We start from the raw sequence: 15327 nt of genomic DNA, 5'->3' as shown, positions 1-15327 counted from the left end.
TGTTTACGCCGTGTTGCCATTCTAATCTGGGTCTTCCTCTTTTCCGTCGACCTATCGGTTGCCATTCTATTACTTTTTTGGGGAGTCTTGATGCTGGCATCCGTTGAACATGCCCATACCACCTTAATTGTTTCTTTTCTATATCTTGAGTTATATTTCCTTCTATTCCCATACGTTGTTTTATTACATCATTTCTGATTCGGTCTCGTCTGGAAATACCTAAAGATCTTCTCATTGCATCCATCTCTACTGCTTCTATTCGCTTTTTGTTCTTTTCACTAATTCTCCATGTTTCAGCGCCATAAAGAAGAGTAGTTTTAATCATGGTCTCATATATATTAAATTTCCTTCCTTTCGTTATCTCTTTACTCCACAGTATACCATTGAGACATCCTAAGACTTTTTTTGCTTGAGTGATTCGTTTTTCTATTTCCCGTGTATCAGTTCCTGTATTGTCAAAGGCAACACCCAAATAGTCATAGCTCTGACAGCAGGAAATATGTTGTCCGTTTTCGAGGTCTATGTTATCTGACTCGTTTCCAATACAAAGATATTTGGTTTTTGTTGTATTGACATTCATTCCCCAGTCGTTATATTCTTCTATCAGTTTTCTTAGCATGTACTGCATGTCTTCCCTGTCGGTCGCTAGCACTACCTGGTCATCAGCAAACTGGAGTGTATATATACATTCATTGCTAAGCTCTATACCCATCCTATGTACCTTTCTTTTCCATCTTAACATATGCAACATATATCTTGAATAAGGTTGGTGAGATACAGCATCCCTGTCGCAAGACTTTTGTAACCAGGAATTCTTCCGTTAGATATTTTCCTGTTTTTATCTGTGCCTTTGAGTCTCTATATAGTTCTTGTACAGCATTTATCAATGTGTGGTTGATGTTAGATCTTTTCAACGTTGTCCACAGTTTTGTTAAGGGGATGTTGTCATATGCTTTTTGCAGGTCTACAAAAGTAATATGAGTTTTTAGATTCTTAGCGGATCTTTTTTCTATTATTTGTTTAAAACAAAATACGTTATCGGTGCACGATCTTCCTGCACGGAACCCGCTTTGTTCTTCCTCTTCATTGTGCTTATATTCTTCCTCGATCATATTTCTCAAAATTCGTCCATACAGTCTGCTTAGGGTGCTGGTTACCGATATGCCTCTATAATTATTACAATTCCTTTTGTCCCCCTTTTTATGTATTGAGGACATGTATGCCGTTCTCCATTGTTCTGGTACTGGGTGTCCATTTAGACACTGATTGATCACATAAGTTAATATTTCAAATAGTTTATGAGTTCCATTCTTAAGCATTTCAGCATAGATTCCCTCAGGTCCAGCGGATTTACCATTCTTTAGGGTCATTACAGCCTTCCTTGCTGTTTCGATGTCTATCCTCGCTTCCTCTCCTTGTATATGTACTGACTGTGTTGGGAAGTTCGCTAGGTATTCTTGTCTTGTCTCTGTCAGCAAGCTTTCATAGTGATCTTTCCATTGTCTTGGTTTTATGGTGTGTATGTGTGCTTTGTCTTTTCCTGTATTTTTTACTGATTGTATAAAATTCCATACCTCTGTACATTGCTTTCCCCCGATGTATGTATTGATTTCTTGACATTTCTGATCCCATGTTTTATTCTTTTCTTGTTTTATCATTTTTCGTAGTTGTCTATCGGCTTCTTTGTAAGCTTGATGGTCTTCAGTATTTTTTGTATTTAGCCATTTTAGATGCTGTTCTTTTTTCTGTTTTACCATATATTTGATTTCTTCGTTCCACCATATTTTGTTACTAATTTTGTTTTGCTGTTTCCCAAGTGTCACCTTAGAAGCCTGGTGTAAACTAGCAATAATATTCTCGTAAATATCTGAAAATGTTTTTCCCTCTATTTCTCGTAGTTTTTCATCCAGTCGTCGTTGGTATAGCTGTTTAGTACTATCATTTATAAAACTATTGAAGTTGTACTTCGGAGTATCTACTGTCTACAAGTCTTGCTTGTCTTCTAGGTTTTGGTCTCCGTGTATTATCTTAAGTGGGAACAAAATTTTCGCTCTTACTAAGTAGTGATCGGATCCACATGTTATTCCTCGGAGAACTCTTACATCATTCCACTGCAATACAGATTTTTGTTTACTAATAATATAATCGATGACTGATTTTAGATTGCGTGTTTGTTGAATCCAGGTATATCTATGTTTGTCCTTATGTTTGTAGAATCCATTGCTAATTTTTAACTCATAGCTCTCACATAAGTGTATAAGTCTACCGCCATTATCATTAGTTGCCATTTATTTTAAACTTGTGGCATGTAAATGACAAAACTCAGCAAATGTTGATGTTAAAGTTGAACTGGTACTCGTTTCGGCGGTACGTATACTAAAATAGGAACGCTACATAGAACATTAGCATGGCCCCTGTGTAAAAATTACACGCAAAATCGTGAAGGGTTTTCATTTTTAAATCAATATTTGCAATTTATACTACTTACCTCATCCTACTGATTAAAACGTAACTGTCCTGTTATTTTGTCATCAGAGTTGCCGTGAAAACAATCCTTATAGGCGCAGTCAATACACTGAATGCTTGCTGATGGGTACAATTACCGAAAAACTGTATGCGTCCTGGCAACCACGTGCTTTTCACAAAACTGGTATGATAAGCTACCAGCGTGTCTTTCTGCAACAGTCTATATAAAATATCGTTCAATTTTATTTTTGCTTTTTTGCACACGTGTCATTTGGAATAAAATACTTGGGCAAAAATTGAAGGTAAGTGTCAAGTGTACTTTTTTCATTATTTTTAACTAGCAGATAATTTTTTAAAAGCACTGGAATAGTTATGACAGGAATAAATATGTTTTATAAGACGGTACCTCGGAGGTAAAGGACACTATGTCCATTTTCTTACTTTTTCAGGAGAGCAGTTTTAAAATTTTTTAAATTTGTAATCAGTAAATACTCAAATGTTTCTTATATTTAACCAAGATTAATATATTATTATTGTGGTGTGTATAATCGTCTTTCATTCCATGAAGTGCTATATACCTGAGGTTTACCGTTCATTATTTAAAACTTTTTTTAAAATGTGTAGTTGGACATAGTGTTGTTTACCTATAACAACTTTTTTAAATAATGTGGCATTGCATGTTAAGGTCTTTACGAAATAAACAATACAAACACATTAAACAGCCTATACTATTATTTTATTAGAGGTAAATACTATAATGTTATAATAATTAAGTAAAATTATAGACGACAAGTTTCAAAATTGTTAAAGATGCTCCATATCATCTTCACCTTCTTGTGGGTAATCGTTTGTGGCTTCATCGCTATGTGTTAAATTTTGATAAAACGCATGACAAACTGACGGAACAAAAGGCAGTAGTGCAATTAAGTCATTGTACTTTTGTTCTGTGATTGGTAATGGGATTACTGAGACTTGATTTAATTGAGCTGGAAATGTTACTTGCTGTCTTCGATACCTCATGAAGTCCACTTCATACATATTTTGAACCCTTGTAGGAAAACACATGTTGACAGTAGAACAGGGTCTTTATTAACATTTTTTTTTCTACTTACAAAAGGAGGATTAGATGACAATTTCTTATCGAACAGCGTTTTGAAGTTTTTGAAATCTGCAAGTTCCATATTGTGCACTGTGTATTTACCTGATGTTTGCCTAACTAGTTGTTGCCAGTCCCATGATGTTAAAATAGCCAAATTGGAGAGTTTCTTTCTTTTTCTTTCGATTAAAGCATGAACAGTGTCTGCTTCTATATGTGTGTGCCCTTTCAGTAAACACTTTTGAGTGATCGTCTTTATTTGCAGTATCCAAAAATAGCACATTATAATATTTATTATATAATAGCACTTATATTTTTTGATTTTGATTTTGTCCATAGCAGTTATCGGTCCAAAGAGTGATGTCCTCTACTTGACTACCTGGAATTGTATTGTCAGCCCATTTTAAAATTGACGAGGCAATTTCATTTGCACCTCGGGCCCCTTTCGATTCGTCCCACATTATACATTGTACAGAAGAATCACTGGCATCATGTAATGTAAAATTTAATGTCCAAAGCTTCCTTTTGTAGAAACTAATACAATTGTTTGTTAGTGGTAAAGGCAAACATTTTTGCAAATCACCAGATAGTACTTTGTATTTTGGTGACTCTTTAGCTATTATAAAGTCCAATTGTTTTAAGTTATACCGAGTTTTAGATTCAATTAGGTGAGCATCATGATCAGCCTAGCCTGTACACTGGTTAGTTCATCTGCAGTAAGATTATTTTTTAATTGAGCTGTGAATGTACTGCATGTATCGCAAATGTCTCTTTCGGGCGGTTTAAACGACAACTTGAAGTCTTTATTAAAAATATCTGCGTACAACCACTTTTTTGCTCTGAGCTTTGGATCTACATGTCTTTCATTGCATTCATCAATGTTCAGTTGATACATCTTTTCTATTGTAAGTTCTGTGTCCAGATAATCTCTCTTACTCCTTTCTCTGGAATAATGACTCTCGTATTTTGGGAATGATTTAATATGTTGATGTATACTATTTATGGTTTCGGTAGGAGTTTTATTGGTTAGCGTGTGTCTACCTCTTTGATCAGCTTTTATTAAACCTCCTGGCTCAATTTTTTTCAACATATTTACTACTACCAAATTAGATATACAAAGTGTGTTTAAAAACATAACCTTGCCTACCTTCAATAGCTGATTGTTCACTGTAAAATGGTAGTGTAGTGTATTATTTTTAGATTTGGTAGAATGTAGATCTTTTTTTCTTGATCGAAAAGTAGGTTGGATGTCGATACATGAGAAGATAAATTGCTTTTTAAGATCTGAAACGTTTGTCTCAGTCCAGTATGAGTTGAAAATTTTGTGTCTTTCGTATTCTGGCAATCTTTCAGAGCATTTCATGTGACACATGCAAGGAGGCTTTAACATTTTTGCAGGCATGTCTTTTCCTCTTTTACTGAGATACTCTTTCTTACCAGCTATTTTTCGTTTGCGAACATTACAGGCCCAATTTTGTTCATTTACTATACGTTTTTTACCTTTTTGTTTGCAATTAGTTATATTTTGTACCTTTCTTTTAACACTTTTCTCTTCTTCTAAAATAACTTCATTATGTTCATTGAAATTGCCTGCATCACTGCTTAGGGATAAATCGTCCTGAAGAAGATTTTTTTTATTGCCCCACTAATCGTAGGAGTAAATAATAGCTTTCTCTTTTACCTTTGTTTTCGCTGGTTTACTTATACGTCTCATATCATTGTCGTCCGATTCTGAGCTTTCACCACTTAGAGGCTCATAGATTTTATCAATATCCGAATTTTCATCTCCAAACAAATTATCATTTTTGTCCACTCCTTTCTTATAACGAATATATTATATCAAACCAGCTAAAAGAAGGACTTGAATCGTGTTTTATTATAATTTATGAAAATATTTTAATTAAATAATGTTAAAAAATAAAAAATTTAGACATGACTTTAAATTATTATGTTTAATTTCAAATCGAGAGCTGTCATTCGTTTCTCGTAAAGTGTAGCACAAAACTGTATTGAGTTGTGGCATACTAGAATAAATAAAACACACTAAAAAAACTAAAAATTTAATTTGAAATTAATACAAAATGAATAACTTTTTCAGTGAACAAGTGTGGAATTTAAATATATGTATTATAATTCGAAACTGCTGAAATAATAGTATTTTGTCATATCTCCATTATTAAAAAATTCTTCAAACATTTTGGACATTAACTCAACCGTCTCTCTGGTTATTAAATTTATTAGATACCGTTTTTTGTTGTTAATAATAAAAATAATATTTATCTAAACACATTTTTAAACGTTATTTTTTTTATTTAGATTTAGTGCAATTCCGTTATGTGTGATGGCAACAATGAATTGTTCCACGAACCATTGTCTCCAGTCTGAACCAGAGATATGTAAGAGAGGCTCTCTTATATATCTCTGGTCTGAACACTGGTTTACATTGGAAAAAAAAAATTTAGCATTTTTATATGACGGGAAGTGTACAAGGGTACATAACACTATGTTCGGATGGTAAATGACGGTGCACACATATAGTAGAGGTAAACAACACCAAGTCCACATGGTGTTGTTTACCTCTGACTGGAAGTGGACTTGGTGTTTATTAAAAAGTCGGTAACTTGCCGTAAAATTGTCTCTGGACATAGTATGCTTTACCCATGTGTAGAGCCAGAAAAGTTGTATTCAAAAGTGCAATAATCTAAATTTCGATAAAAATGGACATAGTGTCCTTTACCTCCGAGGTACACAAGAATTCTAACCCCAAAATTTATTGTTTTTATTTATCCCGGCGAACAAACCATTTTTATTTCTTCGTTTTGAAACTTATGCCAGTTATTAAACAATATTGTGGCAACAAATTTCTATACAAATCTTGTTGTTTGACATTAGCGCTAGGATGACTTAGGATTGTACCAAATAAAAGGTTAATTTTTTTACATACTAAACCAACAGAATCTCGACATTGTAGTTTACGCACAATACTAAAATTTTTCCAGAACTTAGTCACAGTCCTCGACTACTAAAAATAGTATCGACAGCCAGCCGACATGTTTCAGTGCTTCAGTACAGCACGTGAAAAGGGTGCGCCAATGTATTCTTATAAGAAAGACAAATAATTCTAGCAGAAACGAAGATTTTGATGATACGGATCAAGATTCCGACTTTGATCCAGATGATGGATTTGGTTTCAAACACAACAAGTTGGCTAGGTTATTTCCTAAAAACATTTTTTTTATGATGAAGACGGGGATGAACAACTGGTAACATTACCTCAAGCAACAAATTCCTTAACTCCTGCCGATAAAGGCGAGAAAGAGGAACAAGCTCCTGCTCCTTTAAATCAATCTTTTGTGTTTAGATATGGAAGAACTCGAGGCTCATTTTGGGAATACTTATAGTCATGTGTTCCACAGCCTTTCAACAAAAAGGTCATACTGGTCCAGCAATGAAAGCTTCCATATTGAACGTGTGACTAAAGTTAAAAAGATTCCTAAAAGTATTGAGATTTTTGCATCTAACAATAATGAAAATATGTTCCAACCAAAAACTAAAGAGTTTGATAGGCTTTCCAAACTTAGATTACTCATTAACTATCTTTCAGAGACCTTTTAAAATGCTTTTACGCCATATAAACACCTATCTATTAACGAAAGCATGTGTGCTTTCAAAGGGCGTACATCACTAAAACAGTACATGTCAATGAAACCAATAAAAATAGTCTTTAAAATTTGGGCATTGGCATGTGCTAAAAATTCTAAACCTTCTAAATTTTCAAATACATCAAGAAAAAACCACTGAATCAAACCGATATGTTAGGAGAACATAATATATTGTTATAGAACTTACGTCGAAATATCAAAATCATGGTTATTGCGTATACTTTGATAATTTTTTCACCACAATACCATTGACGCAGAAACTACCGAAAAAGAAAACTTTTGCTTGTGGCACTGTAAGGCAAACCAGAAAATATTTTCCAAATCAAATATTGTGTTGATAAAGAGCTTTCCAAAAATCAGGCAGATTTGGTTAGTTCTGGGGAAATATGTGATATTTCAAGAAGCTTTATTGGATATTGTGGAAGGTATTTTGGTCAACGAAAATAGCATTAATAATATTAGATATGCGGACGATACGGTCATATTTGCAAGTGACATGGAAGATCTACAGTACATAATACAACATGCATACAATGCTTGTGAAAGGTACGGACTACAAATGAATCTCAAGAAAACGAAATCAATAATATTATTAAAAAAAACCACAAAATGTAGATAACCTGATCATCAATAATACAACGATCGAAAGAGTAACAACATATAAATATTTAGGAACGTGGCTAACCGAAGATGGAGATCAAACAAAAGAAATCAGATCTAGAATAGAAATGCTACGTTGTTACGTTTTTTCTACTTTACTATACGGCATGGAAGCGTGGTCAATAAAACAGTCTGAAATCAAAAAATTAAACTCCTTTGAGATGTGGTGCTACAGGAGAATCCACAGAATATCGTGAACTGAAAAAGTAACTAATATAGAGGTGTTACAAAGAATGAAGAAAGAATGTGAAGTCATAAAAACTGTTAAAATTAGAAAGATTCAATATCTGGGTCATATAATGAGGGGCGAGAAGTACATATTACTTAGAATAATTATGCAAGGGAAGATACAAGGGAAGAGAAACCCAGGACACCGCAAATTATCCTGGCTAAGAAATTTGATAGAGTGGTTAAGGTTGCAGCTCATTAGAATTATTCAGAAGCGCGGCCAATAAAATTAAAATAGCGATGATCATTTCCAACTTTCGATAGGAGAAGGAACCTGAAGAAGAAGAAGGGGAAATATATGTGTATAAGTGGAAAGATAGAGACGTAAAATGTATTAGTGTTGTCAGCAATCTACATAATTTTCAAGAAAAAACTCAGGTTTTGAAAACAAACAAAACCGGAAATAGAGATCAAGTACCATGTCCTTAAGCAATAGCTGATATTAACAAATTCCAGGGGTGGAGTAGATCTATTCGATCAATATCATGCTAACTACTCCATCGCGTCGAAATGAAGACGTGGTTGGTAAAAATATTTTACTATCTTTTAGACGCAGCAATATTAAACAGCTATATTTTATATAAGAAGACTCTGAAAAAAAAAAAACAGAACTCAAGTGCTTTACTTTCAGAAAAAAACTCTGGATCTCCATCAAACTCTACTTTGAATGCCGATTCATACTTACTCACCAAAGAACTTATAGGCGCTGTGCCCTTTGTACTTCATCTAAAATGAAACAAACGCGCAGCGATTTGATTTGTCAAGTTTGTAACGTTGCCCTATGCAAAGACTGCTTTGCACCCTGCCATAGTAGATAGAAAATTCTTAGATAATAAATTTAAAATATTTCTGTATTTAGTTTTTTTTTTATATTTTCAAAATAAAGTATTTTTTTTTTAATTTTTGTAATTGTTTTTATATATATACATCGGTTTAGAACGTCTTTAGACGTTGTCCCATACCTAAACACCATCTCTTCCTATCTTCGCAGTCGTTTGTTGTTAAATTTCTTTCGCTCATGGACTTGTTTACGCCGTGTTGCCATTCTAATCTGGGTCTTCCTCTTTTCCGTCGACCTATCGGTTGCCATTCTATTACGTTTTTGGGGAGTTTTAATGCTGGCATCCGTTGAACATGCCCATACCACCTTAATTGTTTCTTTTCTATATCTTGAGTTATATTTCCTTCTATTCCCATACGTTGTTTTATTACATCATTTCTGATTCGGTCTCGTCTGGAAATACCTAAAGATCTTCTCATTGCATCCATCTCTACTGCTTCTATTCGCTTTTTGTTCTTTTCACTAATTCTCCATGTTTCAGCGCCATAAAGAAGAGTAGTTTTAATCATGGTCTCATATATATTAAATTTCCTTCCTTTCGTTATCTCTTTACTCCACAGTATACCATTGAGACATCCTAAGACTTTCTTTGCTTGAGTGATTCGTTTTTCTATTCCCCGTGTATCAGTTCCTGTATTGTCAAAGGCAACACCCAAATAGTCATAGCTCTGACAGCAGGAAATATGTTGTCCGTTTTCGAGGTCTATGTTATCTGACTCGTTTCCAATACAAAGATATTTGGTTTTTGTTGTATTGACATTCATTCCCCAGTCGTTATATTCTTCTATCAGTTTTCTTAGCATGTACTGCATGTCTTCCCTGTCGGTCGCTAGCACTACCTGGTCATCAGCAAACTGGAGTGTATATATACATTCATTGCTAAGCTCTATATCCATCCTATGTACCTTTCTTTTCCATCTTTCCAATGCCGCTGCAACATATATCTTGAATAAGGTTGGTGAGATACAGCATCCCTGTCGCAAGCCTTTTGTAACCAGAAATTCTTCCGTTAGATATTTTCCTGTTTTTATCTGTGCCTTTGAGTCTCTATATAGTTCTTGTACAGCATTTATCAATGTGTGGTTGATGTTAGATCTTTTCAACGTTGTCCACAGTTTTGTTAAGGGGATGTTGTCATATGCTTTTTGCAGGTCTACAAAAGTAATATGAGTTTTTAGATTCTTAGCCGATGTTTTTTCTATTATTTATTTAAGACAAAATACGTTATCGGTGCACGATCTTCCTGCACGGAACTCGCTTTGTTCTTCCTCTTCATTGTGCTTATATTCTTCCTCGATCATATTTCTCAAAATTCGTCCATACAGTCTGCTTAGGGTGCTGGTGACCGATATGCCTCTATAATTATTACAATTCCTTTTGTCCCCCTTTTTGTGTATTGAGGACATGTATGCCGTTCTCCATTGTTCTGGTACTGGGTGTCCATTTAGACACTGATTGATCACATAAGTTAATATTTCAAATAGTTTATGAGTTCCATTCTTAAGCATTTCAGCATAGATTCCCTCAGGTCCAGCGGATTTACCATTCTTTAGGGTCATTACAGCCTTCCTTACTGTTTCGATGTCTACCCTCGCTTCCTCTCCTTGTATATGTACTGACTGTGTTGGGAAGTTCGCTAGGTATTCTTGTCTTGTCTCTGTCAGCAAGCTTTCATAGTGATCTTTCCATTGTCTTGGTTTTATGGTGTGTATGTGTGCTTTGTCTTTTCCTGTATTTTTTACTGATTGTATAAAATTCCATACCTCTGTACATTGCTTTCCCCCGATGTATGTATTGATTTCTTGACATTTCTGATCCCATGTTTTATTCTTTTCTTGTTTTATCATTTTTCGTAGTTGTCTATCGGCTTCTTTGTAAGCTTGATGGTCTTCAGTATTTTTTGTATTTAGCCATTTTAGATGTTGTTCTTTTTTCTGTTTTACCATATATTCGATTTCTTGGTTCCACCATATTTTGTTACTAATTTTGTTTTGCTGTGTCCCGAGTGTCACCTTAGAGGCCTGGTGTAAACTAGCAATAATATTCTCGTAAATATCTGAAAATGTTTGTCTCTCTATTTCTCGTAGTTTTTCATCCAGTCGTCGTTGGTATAGCTGTTTAGTACTATCATTTATAAAACTATTGAAGTTGTACTTCGGAGTATCTACTGTCTGCAAGTCTTGCTTGTCTTCTAGGTTTTGGTCCCCGTGCATTATCTTAAGTGGGAACAAAATTTTCGCTCTTACTAAGTAGTGATCGGATCCACATGTTATTCCTCGGAGAACTCTTACATCATTCCACTGCAATACAGATTTTTGTTTACTAATAATATAATCGATGACTGATTTTAGATTGCGTGTTTGTTGAATCCAGGTATATCTATGTATGTCCTTATGTTTGTAGAATCCATTGCTAATTTTTAACTCATAGCTCTCACATAAGTGTATAAGTCTACCGCCATTATCATTAGTTGCCATTTATTTTAAACTTGTGGCATGTAAATGACAAAACTCAGCAAATATTGATGTTAAAGTTGAACTGGTACTCGTTTCGGCGGTACGTATACTAAAATAGAAACGCTACGTAGAACATTAGCATGGCCCCTGTGTAAAAATTACACGCAAAATCGTGAAGCATTTTACATTTTTAAATCAATATTTGCAATTTATACTACTTACCTCATCCTACTGATTAAGACGTAACTGTCCTGTTATTTTGTTATCAGAGTAGCCGTGAAAACAATCCTTATAGGCGCAGTCAAAACACTGAATGCTTACTGGTAGGTATAATTACCGAAAACCTGTATGCGACCTGGCAACCACGTGCTTTTCACAAAACTGGTATGATAAACTACCAGCGTGTCTTTCTGCGACAGTCTACATAAAATATCGTTCAATTTTATTTTTGCTTTTTTGCACACGTGTTATTTGGAATAAAATACTTTGACAAAAATTGAAGGAAAGTGTCAAGTGTACTTTTTTCATTATTTTTAACTAGCAGAAAATTTTTTAAAAGCACTGGAATAGTTATTGCAAGAATAAATATGTTTTATAAGAATTCTAATCCCAAAATTTATGGTTTTTATTTATCCCAGCGTACAAACCATTTTTATTTCTTCATTTTGAAACTTATGCCAGTTATTAAACAATATTATGGCAACAAATTTCTATACAAATCTTGTTGTTTGACATTAGCGCTAGGATGACTTAGGATTGTACCAAATAAAAGGTTAATTTTTTTACATACTAAACCAACAAAATCTCGACATTGTAGTTTACGCACAATACTAAAGTTTTTCCAGAACTCCGTCACAGTCCTCGACTACTAGTATCGACAGCCAGCCGACATGTTTTAGTGCTTCAGTACAGCACGTGAAAAGGGTGCGCCAATGTATTCTTATAAGAAAGACAAATAATTCTAGCAGAAACGAAGATTTTGATGATACGGATCAAGATTCCGACTTTGATCTAGATGATGGATTTGGTTTCAAACACAACAAGTTGGCTAGGTTATTTCCTAAAAACATTTTTTTTATGAAGAAGACGGGAATGAACAACTGGTAACATTAGCTCAAGCAACAAATTCCTTAACTCCTGCCGATAAAGGCGAGAAAGAGGAACAAGCTCCTGCTCCTTTAAATCAATCTTTTGTGTTTAGATATGGAAGAACTCGACGCTCATTTTGGGAATACTTATAGTCATGTGTTCCACAGCCTTCCAACAAAAAGGTCATACTGGTCCAGCAATGAAAGCTTCCATATTGAACGTGTAACTAAAGTTAAAAAGATTCCTAAAAGTATTGAGATTTTTGCATCTAAACAATAATGAAAATATGTTCCAACCGAAAACTAAAGAGTTTGATAGGCTTTCCAAACTTAGATTACTCATTAACCATCTTTCAGAGACCTTTTAAAATGCTTTTACGCCATATAAACACCTATCTATTGACGAAAGCATGTGTGCTTTCAAAGGGCGTACATCACTAAAACAGTACATGCCAATGAAACCAATAAAAATAGGCTCTAAAATTTGGGCATTGACATGTGCTAAAAATTCTAAACCTTCTAAATTTTCAAATACATCAAGAAAAAGCGACTGAATCAAACCGATATGTTAGGAGAACATAATATATTGTTATAGAACTTACGTCGAAATATCAAAATCGTGGTTATTGCGTATACGTTAATAATTTTTTCACCACAGTACCATTGATGCAGAAACTACCGAAAAAGAAAACTTTTGTTTGTGTCACTGTAAGACAAACTAGAAAATATTTTCCAAATAAAATATTGTGTTGATAAAGAGCTTTCCCAAAATTGGATATTGTGGAAGGTATTTTGGTCAACGGAAATAGCATTAATAATATTAAATATGCGGACGATACGGTCATATTTGCAAGTGACATGGAAGATCGACAGTACATAATACAACATGCATACAATGCATGTGAAAGGTACGGACTGCAAATGAATCTCAAGAAAACGAAATCAATAATATTCTCAAAAAACCACAAAATGTATATAACCTGATCATCAATAATACAACGATCGAAAGAGTAACAACATATAAATATTTAGGAACGTGGCTAACCGAAGATGGATATCAAACAAAAGAAATCAGATCTAGAATAGAAATGGCAAGAACCACGTTCATATAATTGAAGAACTTACTTTGCAACCGTAACCTTAATCTAGAGATCAGCACAAGAATGCTACGTTGTTACGTTTTTTCTACTTTACTATACGGCATGGAAGCATGGACAATAAAACAGTCTGAAATCAAAAAATTAAACTCCTTTGAAATGTGGTGCTACAGGAGAATCCACAGAATATCGTGGACTGAAAAAGTAACTAATATAGAGGTGTTACAAAGAATGAAGAAAGAATGTGAAGTCATATAAACTGTTAAAATTAGAAAGATTCAATATCTGGGTCATATAATGAGGGGCGAGAAGTACGTATTACTTAGATTAATTATGCAAGGGAAGATACAAGGGAAGAGAAACCCAGGACGACGCAAAATATCCTGGCTAAGAAATTTGATAGAGTGATTAAGGTTGCAGCTCATTAGAATTATTCAGAAGCGCGGCCAATAAAATTAAAATAGCGATGATGATTTCCAACTTCCGATAGGAGAAGGAACCTGAAGAAGAAGGAGGGGAAATATATGTGTATAAGTGGAAAGATAGAGGCGTAAAATGTATTAGTGTTGTCAGCAATCTACATAATTTTCCATAAAAAACTCAGGTTTTGAAAACAAACAAAACCGGAAATAGAGATCAAGTACCATGTCCTCAAGCAATAGCTGATATTAACAAATTCCAGGGGTGGAGTAGATCAATTCGATCAATATCATGCTAACTACTCCATCGTGTCGAAATGAAGACGTGGTTGGTAAAAATATTTTACTATCTTTTAGACGCAGCAATATTAAACAGCTATATTTTATACAGGGTGGTCCTTAAGTAATTGTACAAAAAGAAACAGTAGATTCTAGACTTTAAAATATTACGATTTACGCCAAATTGCTTTAATAAAATGTTGAAATTAACAAAGATACAGGGTGATAAAGTGCAAATTTAAAATTTTATTTTTCGCTATAACTTTCATGTGTGTAAACATTTATGTATAAAAATTTACAACTGAGTACTTTTAAATATGAGAAATTTGATGCACACTTTGATGTTACTGATAGAGGGCGCCACATACGCCACATATGTGCCATACATTTGCACTTAACTTTTTTGCTCCTTAAGTTACCTATATTTGGGACAAAAAATATTAAAGATACATTATTTTAACAAAAAAAAGGTATACCTGTTAATAACTTCAAAACTCAACAGTTTTCGAGATAATCGCATTTTACAAATCAGCTGCATAATTCTGATTTAAAGCAATTACTCCAGGCAACGAAGGAAAAATAGACAAAAACATTAATACTTCTGAATTTTGGTATAAAATACCTTAAACTAAAGTTAATAGTTAACGAAATAATAAATAAAAAAAAAATAGATCAGCAGGATAATTAATAATAGGATTTGACAAAATAACAGAATAATAGAATTTTACATCAAACATTTTACGTTTTATGTTAAATTAAAGTCATAATCAAAACCTTTTATTTACAAACCAAATTAAGAAATAGTTAAACTAAATAACATAACTTTTTGTCAAAGTAAGTGTTTGATATGTCCATCATTTTATTTAATTCATTTGTCGATATATTCCATAAAAGATCCTCTCATATTAAATAGCATCATTGGTTCTAAAGAAACTGCTGCAGTATTTATTTCTTCCCAAATATCTTCTTGTGATGTTACATTATCATCTTTAAGTTGTTTTAATAAGAATAAACTACGAATTATGCTTATCTAGA

At 33.7% G+C, this 15327-nt stretch overlaps 2 non-coding genes across 2 annotated transcripts; both read left to right on the top strand.

The window, feature by feature from the left end:
- The first annotated feature begins 2352 nt into the window (after positions 1-2352).
- Positions 2353-2459, top strand: LOC140437948 (U6 spliceosomal RNA). The gene has a single exon (XR_011950428.1). It is a non-coding gene; the product is annotated as a U6 spliceosomal RNA (small nuclear RNA).
- A 9035-nt stretch (positions 2460-11494) lies between these two features.
- LOC140437947 (U6 spliceosomal RNA) lies at positions 11495-11601 on the top strand. The gene has a single exon (XR_011950427.1). It is a non-coding gene; the product is annotated as a U6 spliceosomal RNA (small nuclear RNA).
- The last annotated feature ends 3726 nt before the right edge of the window (positions 11602-15327 follow it).

Source organism: Diabrotica undecimpunctata, chromosome 3 (genome assembly GCF_040954645.1).
Source record: "Diabrotica undecimpunctata isolate CICGRU chromosome 3, icDiaUnde3, whole genome shotgun sequence".
Lineage (NCBI taxonomy): Eukaryota > Metazoa > Arthropoda > Insecta > Coleoptera > Chrysomelidae > Diabrotica > Diabrotica undecimpunctata.
The sequence above is the reverse complement of the archived record's forward strand: the minus strand, read 5'-3'. Positions and strand labels throughout refer to the sequence as shown.